This window comes from Alligator mississippiensis, chromosome 5 (assembly GCF_030867095.1).
Source record: "Alligator mississippiensis isolate rAllMis1 chromosome 5, rAllMis1, whole genome shotgun sequence".
Classification (NCBI taxonomy): Eukaryota; Metazoa; Chordata; order Crocodylia; family Alligatoridae; genus Alligator; species Alligator mississippiensis.
Window position 1 is genome coordinate 29,884,387 of NC_081828.1, and position 12,258 is coordinate 29,896,644.

The following is a 12,258-nucleotide window of genomic DNA, read 5'->3' on the forward strand; positions in this document are numbered from 1 at the left end:
GCATGAAGCTTTTTGTTTGATGGGATGAAGGATTAAACCCCTACCATGTTCAAGTCAGCTGAATTCAGTGTCACTCTCCAAGTCAGGCACACAAGGACTAAACTGTTCTAAGGATTTGATAGGTTGAAGTCCTTCCCCTCCTCTGTAAAGGGTACAGGGAACTTGCATTCATACCCAAAGGGTAATAGCCACAGTGTAGATCTCTTCTTGGATTTTGTCTTGATTCAGACATAATCTTTTCATCTTTTTCCAGAAGTCTCACTAGGGCCAGAGTATTTTTTGCGATCAGCCATAGGCAGAAGTTATAGTAGGTGACTTCCTCTTGTTTAATTTTGAAGTTCTGTGCCATGGCAGAAGGTATGTTTTCATATCCAGTTCACCCTTGGAATGGAATATTATTTTAGTTCCTTTACGATATACTCATGTAAATTGGGTTTTTAGTAACTTTCCTTTCTTTTACCTGAAATAATCTGGGAATTACCAATCAGAATATGATACATGTTCTCAGTCAGTTTCACTGGGGCTTATTTTATTGCATCTGGCAACATTTTCAACAAAAAAGCTCAACCAAAATAAGCTCATGCATTCACTAATTCATAGATTCGTAGACGTTAAGGGCTGGACGGGACCTTACAAGATCATCAGGTCTAGATAACTGACCATTTTTACTCTGGTTCATGAGAAGCAAGTTACCTTTCAAACTTCATGTTTTTGTTAAATATCTGGAGATACACGTTTAGAAAAGTATAGCTTTGTCTCCTGTCTCAAAGAGAGGAGCAATAGCTGACTTGAAACTGCCTGAAATGTGTGTGTGCCTGTATTTAGGAACTGAAATGTGGGTGATATGGATGGGATGCACTCAGGGAAATTAATGCAAAATCTTTGCTGGGTTCTCTGGGATTTTTGCTTGTTTATTCCTGATGAGAGAAAATTTACAAAATTCTAAATTGCTGCTGAGATGGTGGAAACATAAGCCAAACAAAAACTAACTCACATGGTGACTCAGCAGTTATAAATGGCTCGCACCATGATGAATACATGTGATGAGTGGTCCACTGTTGAATTATCTGAAATATTTTTTGTTGTTACTCCTAAAGGAACAACTGTCAGAAAACTTTTGTATGTGTTTGTATTGCATATGCATGAGATATTTTTAAATAAATATATGCAGATGCATAACTAGTATGTGCATATAGATATATAGATAATTTTCTGCTACAGTGAGGCTGAGTGACTAGAATCCTATTTAAGGTAAAACATGGATGGAAATGCTAATGGAAATTGCTGAGGTTCTGAGTTTGGAATTGATAGCTCTGCTTAGACGTGCCTCTTATAAGCCCCAGAATTGTGACCTTTGACTCCTAGCAAAACCCTGAGTCAAAAGGGAACTGCATAGACCAGACTGGCCAACCTCAGACTCAAGCCCTGACTTGACCATAGGAGCAAATTTATGGGACAGTGGTGTGGGAGTATTTCAGATTTTGGTACTACATTATCTCTTCGGCTTGGTTGGATATTTGTGTCCATCTAGATCCTTTCCCTGGTAGTCAAACAGGCTCCATACAGACAGCCAAATAACTTCTTTTAAAATTATGTCAATTTTCATAAACTACCCTTGGTCCAAAGTACATCTTTGACTGATAATCATGGAACTTTTTACAATGATTAAGGATATTGTAAGGCATTATGTAGAATTATAGGGCCTTTACATAGTGACTATTTGTTTAGTAAATTTATTACCGCATTTAGATTCTCTCAAAAGGGAGAAAATTGGCATGACATTTTAAGTGCACTCTTAATTTTAAGTGCATTTGTTTATTTTTTGCACGTGCAGTTACCAAATCTATAGGCATAATTGTTGTAATTGCACAACTTAAGTACAAAGTTCATAAATCTTCATTTTCTGATAATCGGGCTTTTACAGAGCTCTCATTGAGCTCAACAGTGAATTCCCTTTTGAGATGAATGGGGGCTGTTAACGTTTGTCATAAAGCTGTTGTTTCAGGCTTTCTGCAGGCTTTGAATGTCATTGCTACATTATACATGTTATTCATCTTTAGAAAGTTTCCAACTGTGGGCTAAAAATGTAGCTTTTAAAAAGAAAACAAACCAAAGGATGGATTTTGCAGAATCTGAATTTGTCAGTGGGACCAGATCTCAAGCAAGCTGAAGCCAGCCCAGAGTCTGGCCTTTGGAAACTTTTGTCCTAACCAGTCCCTAGTTGTTAGTTTCCTATTAGCCACTTAGCTAACTTTGTTATGGAACATATGCCAGTTTGGGGCCCTGACTGACTGGTGTGCTTGAAGAAAGCTGGAACGCGAGCATTGGGAAGCCCAAGGAATACCCTCAAAATTCAGTCTACCTCTTCTTCTTGGTAGGGTCTGGATCACCTTTTTACTTGTATATTTGTTACACACATCTTCATTGTTAAATTTTCTTAAAATAAATGCTAGTAATTCAGCTTAAGCCTTTGAGTTTATTACATGTTATTGGGGGAAATGAAATTCATTTGAGCAATAACTGGATTTCAAGCTTCTAAGTAGTGGATGTACAATAGTGAGGTAGTGCTTTTAAACCCAATAATAAATTTACCTCTGGAGAAACTATTTAAAATAACCCAGGATTTTACCACAAGGATAATAACCAGTGTAAATTTCCTGACTTGAACGATCATATTCTATAGTTGCTGTAGTGGCATCTCAGGATGTTCTGAATACATCAAACCACACTCCCCTCACCCCACCCCCCCAACATGGGGTATGTTACATCTTGCTGTTTATTGGTTAAACTTTCTTCTTGCATTTTACTTTGCCTCTTGGATTTCTTGGGTACAGGATATTAACTCTTCTTGAAGTATGGACTGAAGAAAGCAAGTGCCAGAACATTTTTGTCAATGGTTTCCAAAAACTATGGAATTTCCTGCCCAGCTACATCAGATCAGCCAACAAGTTTGTAATTGCTTAAAAACAGCCTGTTGACTTTCCTCCCAACTATTTCTGCTGGCCAGACTTAGCTTTTCTCTTTTATCCAGTGTCTTGATATGTTTCCCCCATTGTGCACTCTGCTGTATTTTTATGGTCAATGTAGTTTTGAGTGGACGGTTTTAAGTGAGAGAGAGAGAGTGGGTTCAAGATGGCGATTTGAGAACAGAAGCCGAGAGCCAGAAACTTTGAGTTCCACTCCCAGCTTTGCCACTCAATCAGGAGTCCGTATAAAGTGAAAGCTACAATGATGAGCAATTGTTTCTTTTGTGCAGGGAAGGAAGCAGACAATCAGACATGGCCTTCCTTTTGCACACACATCCTGACTGAAGCTGTTTTGCCAGGTGGGTTAGTGTGGGTTGGTTGGTCCTTATGTTTGTGATTCTGACATTCGGTAGATTAGGTTGTCTAATGGGGACTTTACGTTTTCACCTTGAGAGGTATTTGGACTGACATCTCAATAGTAAATGAAAATAAATTAGCTGAGTATGTCTGTGTGAAATTTTACTGCTGAAAAATTCATTCTATAAAAACATTTATATTGTATTCTTTATTGTCAGCTAATCCTGCCCAAACTCATTAAATGGCAGTGTGTGGGTTACTTGCTGTCAGTGAAATTATCAAAGGCATTTTTCAGCTGGTGCACGGGGAAAGCATATGCTTCAATGCCAACTAAAACAATAATGAGGAAATGTTATGATCAGACTTGACCAAATGACCTTTCCCATTTTAGATTAGTTCTTAATTTCAGCACAAGGGTCATCCTGTGAGAATACTTACAATAAGTCACTGCTCACCACTCACATGAAAAAAAAGTGACTTATTAGAAAACTCACTGTACTCATTGCAGTTAATGAGATGTGGAAAGCTTTGTAATTTGATTTGCTGGACCATATGCTGTAAAGGGATACTGCTGATTTCATTCCTCCACATTTAATTTAAGCAGTATGCAATGGTTTCTTCGTATGGCTACTTATATCATAAAAATTAACTCGAAGTATAAAAAAATACACCATTGTGGGGTTTATTACTCAGGGTGGTTGAGTTTCAAGTGTTTTTCATTGAAACATCTGTAAGTAATGTATAGGTCTAATTTTAAATCCTGGCAAATATTTTCCATTTAACATTTGGTTTTCCTGACGAGCTTGCAGTGGCGGATTTCAGAGCTTGTCTGTAACAGATATGTATTCTCAAGGATAAAAATAATTTAAAATTGAAGATCTCTGTAATTCAATAATGCTCTTCTGACCTATCTTATATTTTAGTGGTTACAAAATTTCAGCAGTGCAAAAATGAGTCTTCTGTCTCTTTTAAACACCAGTGCAATTGGATTCATTATTTCCCTCAAAATAACTGTCACCCTGGCTCTGGCTTTCTTTTCGCCATCTGTTTGTGGAATGGCCATGGCAAACCTGGATTCGAAATCTCACTTCAGAAGTAATAGCCTGACCAGTAGTTGGTTTGCACATCATCTTGTGCTGTGCTGTATAAACTGACTAGACGGAAACAAACCGGATACCTGGGGGGGGGGGGGGGGGGTCTGGGGGAAAGTAGGGGAAGTACCAGGGATATGAAATATTTAAGTATCAAGGTATCAATATTCATCATTCTTCATGGAATATTTAAATACTTAAATCCTGAAGCGGGGATTTAAGTCCCCAACCCACCATGGAGTTTGGCAGTAGACTGCCCGTCTCAACAGCCTGCATTACTTTCTCCCAGGGCCAAGTTTATTTGTTTGCACTGTCGTGGCTAGCCATCAAAGCTTTATTTCAGGTTATTTGATTTTTGGTTACAGACAAAATGAAACAGCTTGAACAGGCAGGCTGGGCTACATAACCCATAAAAACTAAAACTGAACTGACTTGTCAGGGTGAGCTGCATTGCCCTGTGAAAGCTTACATAATATTCTGTTTGTGGTGCTTCATATTAGATTCTGGTACGGAACCAATCTACCAGCAGTGTTAGAAATATCCAGTAAAGTAATTAAGGATCAGTTTGGAAATTGAATTAACATGGTTTAAAAAAAAAAGTCTTGAGGCTCAGGCTAAAAAAAAGTGGTGGTGGGGGGGGGGGGGGTCATTGGTTTCAACCTAACAAAATATCTGGATATTATTTATAATTCTTACCAACGTTTCCCCAAGCTCACAACATGAGGCCTGGTTGCATTTTAAATAAAGAAATAGGTTACATTGTCATTTGGGATTGCAATTTAAAACAAAAGTAAAACGGCAACTATGATCACCTGTACATTGTAGAGAAGAATCTGTAGAGCAGAATGATGCATGCAGCCACTGGGGGTCAGGATAACCATGTTAAAATGCTGCGTACCACCTTCCTGAACTTTTACAACAAAGAAAGGCCATTATAAACAGTGCTATACTAAATAAATCGAACGGCCTGAATTATTGATGGGAGTTTCACCTTCAGGTATTGCCAGGTACTTAATGCCTGTCCTGTCTTAGGGTTCAATTGCCTGTCATTATTTCTGATGCAAATTTAAGCCTTGCACTCAGCTGAAATAACTCTGCATTAAGTTGCCTTTAAAAACAGTCAAGAAAGCTTAGTGATGACAGTACTTCAACAACAAAAGAAATGTGGCCTTTTGTGGGTTACTGGGAGAAGGGAAGGAGTTCATTTAAATTTCTATTGCTCTATATCTCCCTTCATTGGAAGCTCACTATTTTCCCAACATGATTAAAAAAAAAAGATCTAATTTTGCTTTCATTGAGAAAATAATAATAGTAAATTATTTCCTTCAGACCAAGATTGTTGCCTTGTTGAACCCTGAACTACTGCAGCAGAAAATTAGATTTCTGCATATAGGGATTAACTGCAAGGAAGAGTTTTCAAATGTGGAGGTCTAAGAGACTTTAGATCAATGGCTCTGAGATGTCTGGCAAAATCTTCATTGTCACAAATTTCTGCTAAGACTCTTAAAAAGTGTCTCAAAATTACCCTCAGTTAAAGGCTTTAGAGAGACAAATACAAGTTATTCTTTGCTACCCAGGAAGATCCACTTTTTTACTTTTAAGATGCCTTTAATGTTTGATAGCAAGCTGTGGTTTCAATTCAACTGCTAAACCAAAGACTTAACCTCAGGTTAGCATTTTTGCTCATCTCAAATTGAAGAGTCCTCTTCAGTGGTGATTCCACTGAGCATAGAATCACAGCTTCTTCATGGCAGACCTAGAGATAAAAAGTAAGATTTTAATCTTACTATCTCTCTCTCTTATTTTGGCCAGAAGCTCCAAAAGGCTTCTGGGAATGAGATTAGTTATAATTTCAAGATCGGCTATAGAGCTCTTTTGCAAACAGAGAGATAATCTGACCTGAAGAAGGTGTGTGTTTTAAATGGCTGGTGTTTTACCTATTTTTAAATTGAGTGCAAGTATGAAATCAAGTAAGAAGACACTGTGAGTTCTGTTCTGATACCTACTAGAAGCTCTGGTTTTCACCGGAGGTTGGTGGGAGGGAAGGAGGAATAATTTCTTTCATACTAAAAGCTGTAGAAGCCAGAAGTTTAATCTTTCTAGACAACTTATTTTATTGCATTTTTAATTTTCTCATGCATTAACGTGACCCTTTTCTATAGCTTTCCATGCCTGGTGCTTAATTACTTATCATTAGCAGTGTACATGGGGGCTTTCCTGCATATTTATAAATGTGATCATTAGTACATGGGAAGACAAAGACTTCTTTAAGACCATCATTAGTTATTCTGTTTTCATAGAAATGTTCATTAGAGAAACTACCCACCTGGTTAAATAATTATAATTAAGAACGGGTAATCTCCTTTGCATTTTTAACTTGATCTTCAGGATGTGTGTGTGGAACTAAACAAGCCTTGTTTGGCCATCATGCCACCTTTTTATTTTGATTTGAATTGTCAAGCAGATTTAAATGCTGTGTTTTGAAACTATATATGCTACGAATGATTTATGGAAGGATAGATTATTAAAAAAAAAAAAAAAAAATCAACCCAGCAATTATCTCTGAATTCATTAACTGTGCACTGGCAGAGAGAGGTTATATAAGCCAGTTACTATAATACACTATGTGGAGTTAAACTAAAATGTTACTAAAGCCTGATTTTTCTGCTCTCTGTGTATTATTGATTGCAGTAATTGAGACCTGAGCTGATGAAGAACAATCCGAAAGATGGTATCATTTTATTTTACAAGGCCCAAATGCTAGCAATAAATACATTTGCCAATGCCAGTACACACAGATTTCACTTGAATGCTTGGAATTGTTAGGAAAGTCATCTAAAGCACATATGTGAATATTTGTCAGCCGTAAAATGAATGAGGTAATAGAAACATACAACAATATGACTGGTCATTCTTCTGCCGAATGCCCTTTGCACTTGTGTTTAGTGGCACAGAATATGTCCTGGTGTGTTAGTTCACCAGTGATAAACCGAGAAAAGCTTGTCAGTCGCATAAATATCATCTGTAAACAATTAAGCAGCTACTGATCATTCCAGTGCGGTTTTGAGAAGCTAAGGAAGTCTGCAATCAGTTATATCTCCAATTACCATAAAAATATATTAGCCATTCATTCATTTATTAATGATTCATCAGTTAACCACACATAATGAGCAAATAATTAGCAATGCTGTACGGTTGCCAAAATTGAAGAAGTGTTGGCATTTTAAAGATGAAAGGTTGCATTTATGTAAAAAGTCTGGTGATGATAAAGTTAATACAGAAGATAATTATAAAAGTGGCTGTCCTATATTAGAGGCTGAGGTCCCACAAACTTGCCTAATTGAACTGAAATTAATATTCTTCAAAAGCACGCATGTTACTGCTTATTAGCAGATGAATTTACTTGAAGCTCTCCCTTCAGTAAGGTACATAGCACAATACAAGTTAATAAAATGCTAGACAGCAAGACTGTGTTCTTTGTTTGCTCGGTTCAGGGCCTTGTGGAAAACAATAAATTGCATTCATGTCAGCCGAGGCCCATCCCTTTGCTAATTACCGTTTGGTGCTGAAATGACTTCTGTGAAATTGGGAGCATGAAGAAACATACAACCATACAAGGGAGGCTTTTCAGACTACGGCAGTAAATGTGAGATAGGCCTCAGGCGCACAGATGTTAAAACAGTGAATTCCCCTACAGATTACACTAATGGAAACCCTGTCAGGGTAAGTCAAATCCGGGGTCTGTGGTCAAAATCTAATTAATGTTCCTGTACTTAAAAAGAATATGAATGCCTGGAGGTGATGAAGAATGTATAAGAAACTCACTTGTTTGTAAAATTGTTAGTGTGAATAGTAACTACCACTGAGCTATTACTTACAATGTAACACCTGTTAGCCCAACAGCTCTACTTACTGAATTTAATATAGCATGTTATTGGTGGGGCTGGGTAGCATGATTCATATAGCAGTGGCCTTTGACCTCTAGACACATAGTTGGCGTCCATTTTTGGAGATTCTGGATGAAAATGTCTATTGGAGTTTGAGCTATGTTCCTGGTGGAGAGACATCAGCATCCTTTAATGCCTCCTTATTATTCATTGTGATTGAACCCTGTTGACATCTCTGTTTAGGAAGTACTTTTAGCAGGGGATGTCAGAAAAGGGCAACTTTTTGTAGAAAAACAACAGCTATCCCTTCTGGGTTTGACTTGAGGACACGGCTGGGGCTCTTACAGAGCTTTCACAGCTGCAGTGTGCATGGTCTGTGCAATAACAGAGGAAATGAATTTATAATGCAACAATCTCTTCATTTTCACCAGCACAAAAATTCCCCTAAATACTTAAAATAACATTCAGAGTGGGACAGACCTTAAATTTCAAATAAATGGAATCCTAATCCAGTGTGTTGCTGAAACAAGGTTGTTATTAAAGAAATAAATTTGAACCAGTGAGTGGTTTGAGAATTTTGAATTTAATTATTTAAATCTACTTAAGATAACGCTTTAGCACTGTTTGGGTTTCCTATTGAGAACCTGTTTTCAGAGAAAGTTATCTCACCCAATGCTTTGAAAATATTAACTTTCATATGCAACAGTGGTTTAAGCAGTACACAAATATTATTATTATTGTTATTATTAATAATAATATTAATAATAATAATAACAATAATAATAGAAGGCATTATGGGACAAATCAGTACTATTTATTTCCATGGAAAACCCTAACATGAAAACTATGCAGAACCATTTAGAGTGTTTTGAGGGTTTATTACTTTCCTTTGTCAAAACATCTGAGACACCATCAAACTCTCTCTCTAAGGCCCCAGGCATACGTTACATGAGTGTCTGACATGGCAAGAGGCACCATGTTTGGGTTAGGGCATAAAACTCCACTCATCCCATCAGACTATTGTTTTAATGTTTGCCAGGGACCTAAATGTAATTTTCCTGCAATTCTTTGTGGAAGAGATGCAGTACATCATTTAACAATATTATGGGATCAGTGAAGAAGTGAATCAGGCCCAACAGTACTATAACCAGCAAATTTAAAAGCACAAAAAAACTTACTTAGGATGTTTTGGGGAACTTACCTGCTACTCACTGGAGTCCTAATTTTGTTCATTGTTGATGACTATGTTGCCATGTAACTTTTACAAAAAGAAAACATGATAGTAGGTATGTGCTTGAGCCAAAATTACATCCTTCAGCCTTAGAACAGGATTGTTCCATGATCCTTTGCAGGTCAAGAGAGTAATTACTTATCTCCTTGCATGCCTCTATGGGACCTTCTTGGATTTGGGGTCTGTGCGCTGGGTGAAGAGCAAGGAGAGAACATTCAGTGCTCCCTTCTTTTTGAACAAATGCATGGGAAGGGGACAGAGAATGAGCGGTGCTTTCCCATTGTATACCAGTCAGCATAGCTTCAATACTTCAGGCTTTTGCTAAAATTCACAACTTGTCTAAGAGTGACTTTGCCAATACACTAGCAGTTGTTTTATAAGAATCTGACATAAATATCTGACTTTTTTTCACTTGACTTTATCTAGGGTTCAAAGTCTGATGGGATTATACAACTATCCCCAATTGGGGGATATTTCATTTTTCAGTGAAAGCAAATGTGTTCAGACAACCTCTTCCCCTGGTTCCTCCCTGCCCCCCCCCCAGCTCCCTCCCCCCAAAAAAACAAAACAAAACCCAAAGCAAAACAACAACAAACAAACCCAAGCCATGATATTGTTTAAAGATGTACAACTAATGTTAAATGTTAGGCCAGCAACATGACTATTTATGAGACTTGATTATGGTCCATAATTGAATGCTTCTTTCTCTCCCACTCTGAATTTTCTGTTTAGGCCATCAATTTAATTAAGGGCTAGTAAAGACAGGACTGCAAAGGGGTTGTTTAAATAAAACCCCAAACCCCAATTCTAATTGGTTTATTAGAACTGCCTGTGCATTTTGCAAATGTGTATGGTATGCCCTTTGGGTTGAAAAGTCTTGGAGTTTGAGATTGTCTTCACAGAGATCAGACTGAAACTTTTCTACAATGGAAACAATTTTAGCCATAGTGTATGTTTTGGTGCAAAAAATATTGTTTTGGTCCAAAAAAAATTAATAAAAACCCAAACCAGTTTGCTAGTTTTATTTCTTTTATGTCACTTTTATCCCTTTCCCTTTCTTTTCCGGCCAGGGGGAGAAAATGAGAAAGGAGAGAAACTGAAACTGTTCTATTTCAGTGTAAAACTAAAAAATTTCAGTGAAAATTCTTTTTGTTGGAATTTTTTTCCTGGAAACTATTTACTTTTTTTTTACCAGATGCTATTAACTATTGTTGTGTCTTACGCAGGACATTGTTAGTGCTTAATCAGTTGCTAACAACAACAATAATTATTATTTAGCTCTCCTATCTCCTTCTCTGCCTCCGATCTAGAGGCCCTCATTGTTAAGCTTTCTCTTAGCTACACTCTTTGGCTAGGGACAGAAGTAATGCATCAACCAGTTGAAGAGATCAGAAACTGGTTTAAACCTGTAACAGAACAGAAGTTCAGTGCACATAAACTGTTTTCAAAATGTCCAAAACTGGTTTAAGACAAATCGGGTTGAATGTAATATCAGACTTAACTGATTTAGGTCAAACCAGTTTATGAAACTTTTGTCCAAGACCCCTTCCTGGTTCAAGTTAAATTACAATCCCCCCCCGCATACTTTGCAGCCCTGGGCTGGCCTGGGCTAGCTGACAAGGGAGTGGGGGGAGATGGGGTGTGCAAGCCTGGCTGAGGATGCAGCCCAGTCTGCAGGAAGAGGGGGGACTACCCCCCCCAGGCAAACCCTATCTGGGGCCAGGGAGTGAGGCTAAACACCTCTTCCTCCACTCAATCTTACTGCTGGCTGCAACTGTGGACTACAAATCCCAGAGGGACCTGGAAGCAGGAAGAGGAAGTGATGATCAACCCTGCAGAGTCCTGCTGCTGTAATTCTAGACTGCAAATCCCAGAGACCTTGGGGGCAGCAGGAAGAGGAGGTGAACACATGGCCAGAGAGCTGTGCTCTAGCACCTCTTGGCTTCTGGCCTGAGCCACTGCTGGCATGTGGCTGCATTTTCTGAATCAAAGATAAATATCTGATCACTTCTATTTCAGTTTAATCTGTGCAGTTTTGACTAACTTGCAAAGACTGAATCAATTCAGTCTTGGGCTTTTTGACTGTCTTAATTTAGCCCTTCTGATTGCTTATTGCATGCTTGAAGTTTAGCACTGAAGTTCCTCCTAGAAAGGTGTTTCCTCCAGCATCTTAGCTTCACTTTTGCATGATGTTGCAGTGTATAGTGACCATGTTGCCACTTTGATGTCAGTCAAGAGGACTAGGAAAAGAACCATTTGGTCTGAACCTTCTCCCAAAATGTATGTGGGTGTAGGTGACCCCTCTCCTTGGGGTTTCGGAGTTCCAGAATATTTCACATCTTCCTACACCAGTGGCTATTGGAGAGAATAGAATGGCCCCAAATCCTCTTTACAGAGTGGTTCTTGCATAGTTTATCCAGAGAAAGAGATGCCCATGAGATGGGTTTCTCCATCCCACTATCAATAATTGCAGAAACCTTAGAGCTATAGTGACCCAGTTCAGTCCTCTATATATGTGGAAATTTCAAAGGATGGAGGATCATCATTAGCAGAATGGTAGCAGGGAGTGTTTCTTTGGATGCTGTTTCTTCTTTCCTCAGATGCCAGAATTTTCCATAACATGATAAATTTTTTACTTGCCTTAGAACCAGGATCCCCTGTGTGTTAAACAGCTTGGAACATCATGGGTGTGCTCTGCTAGATCAGGTCCTATGTTCCCCTGTTCC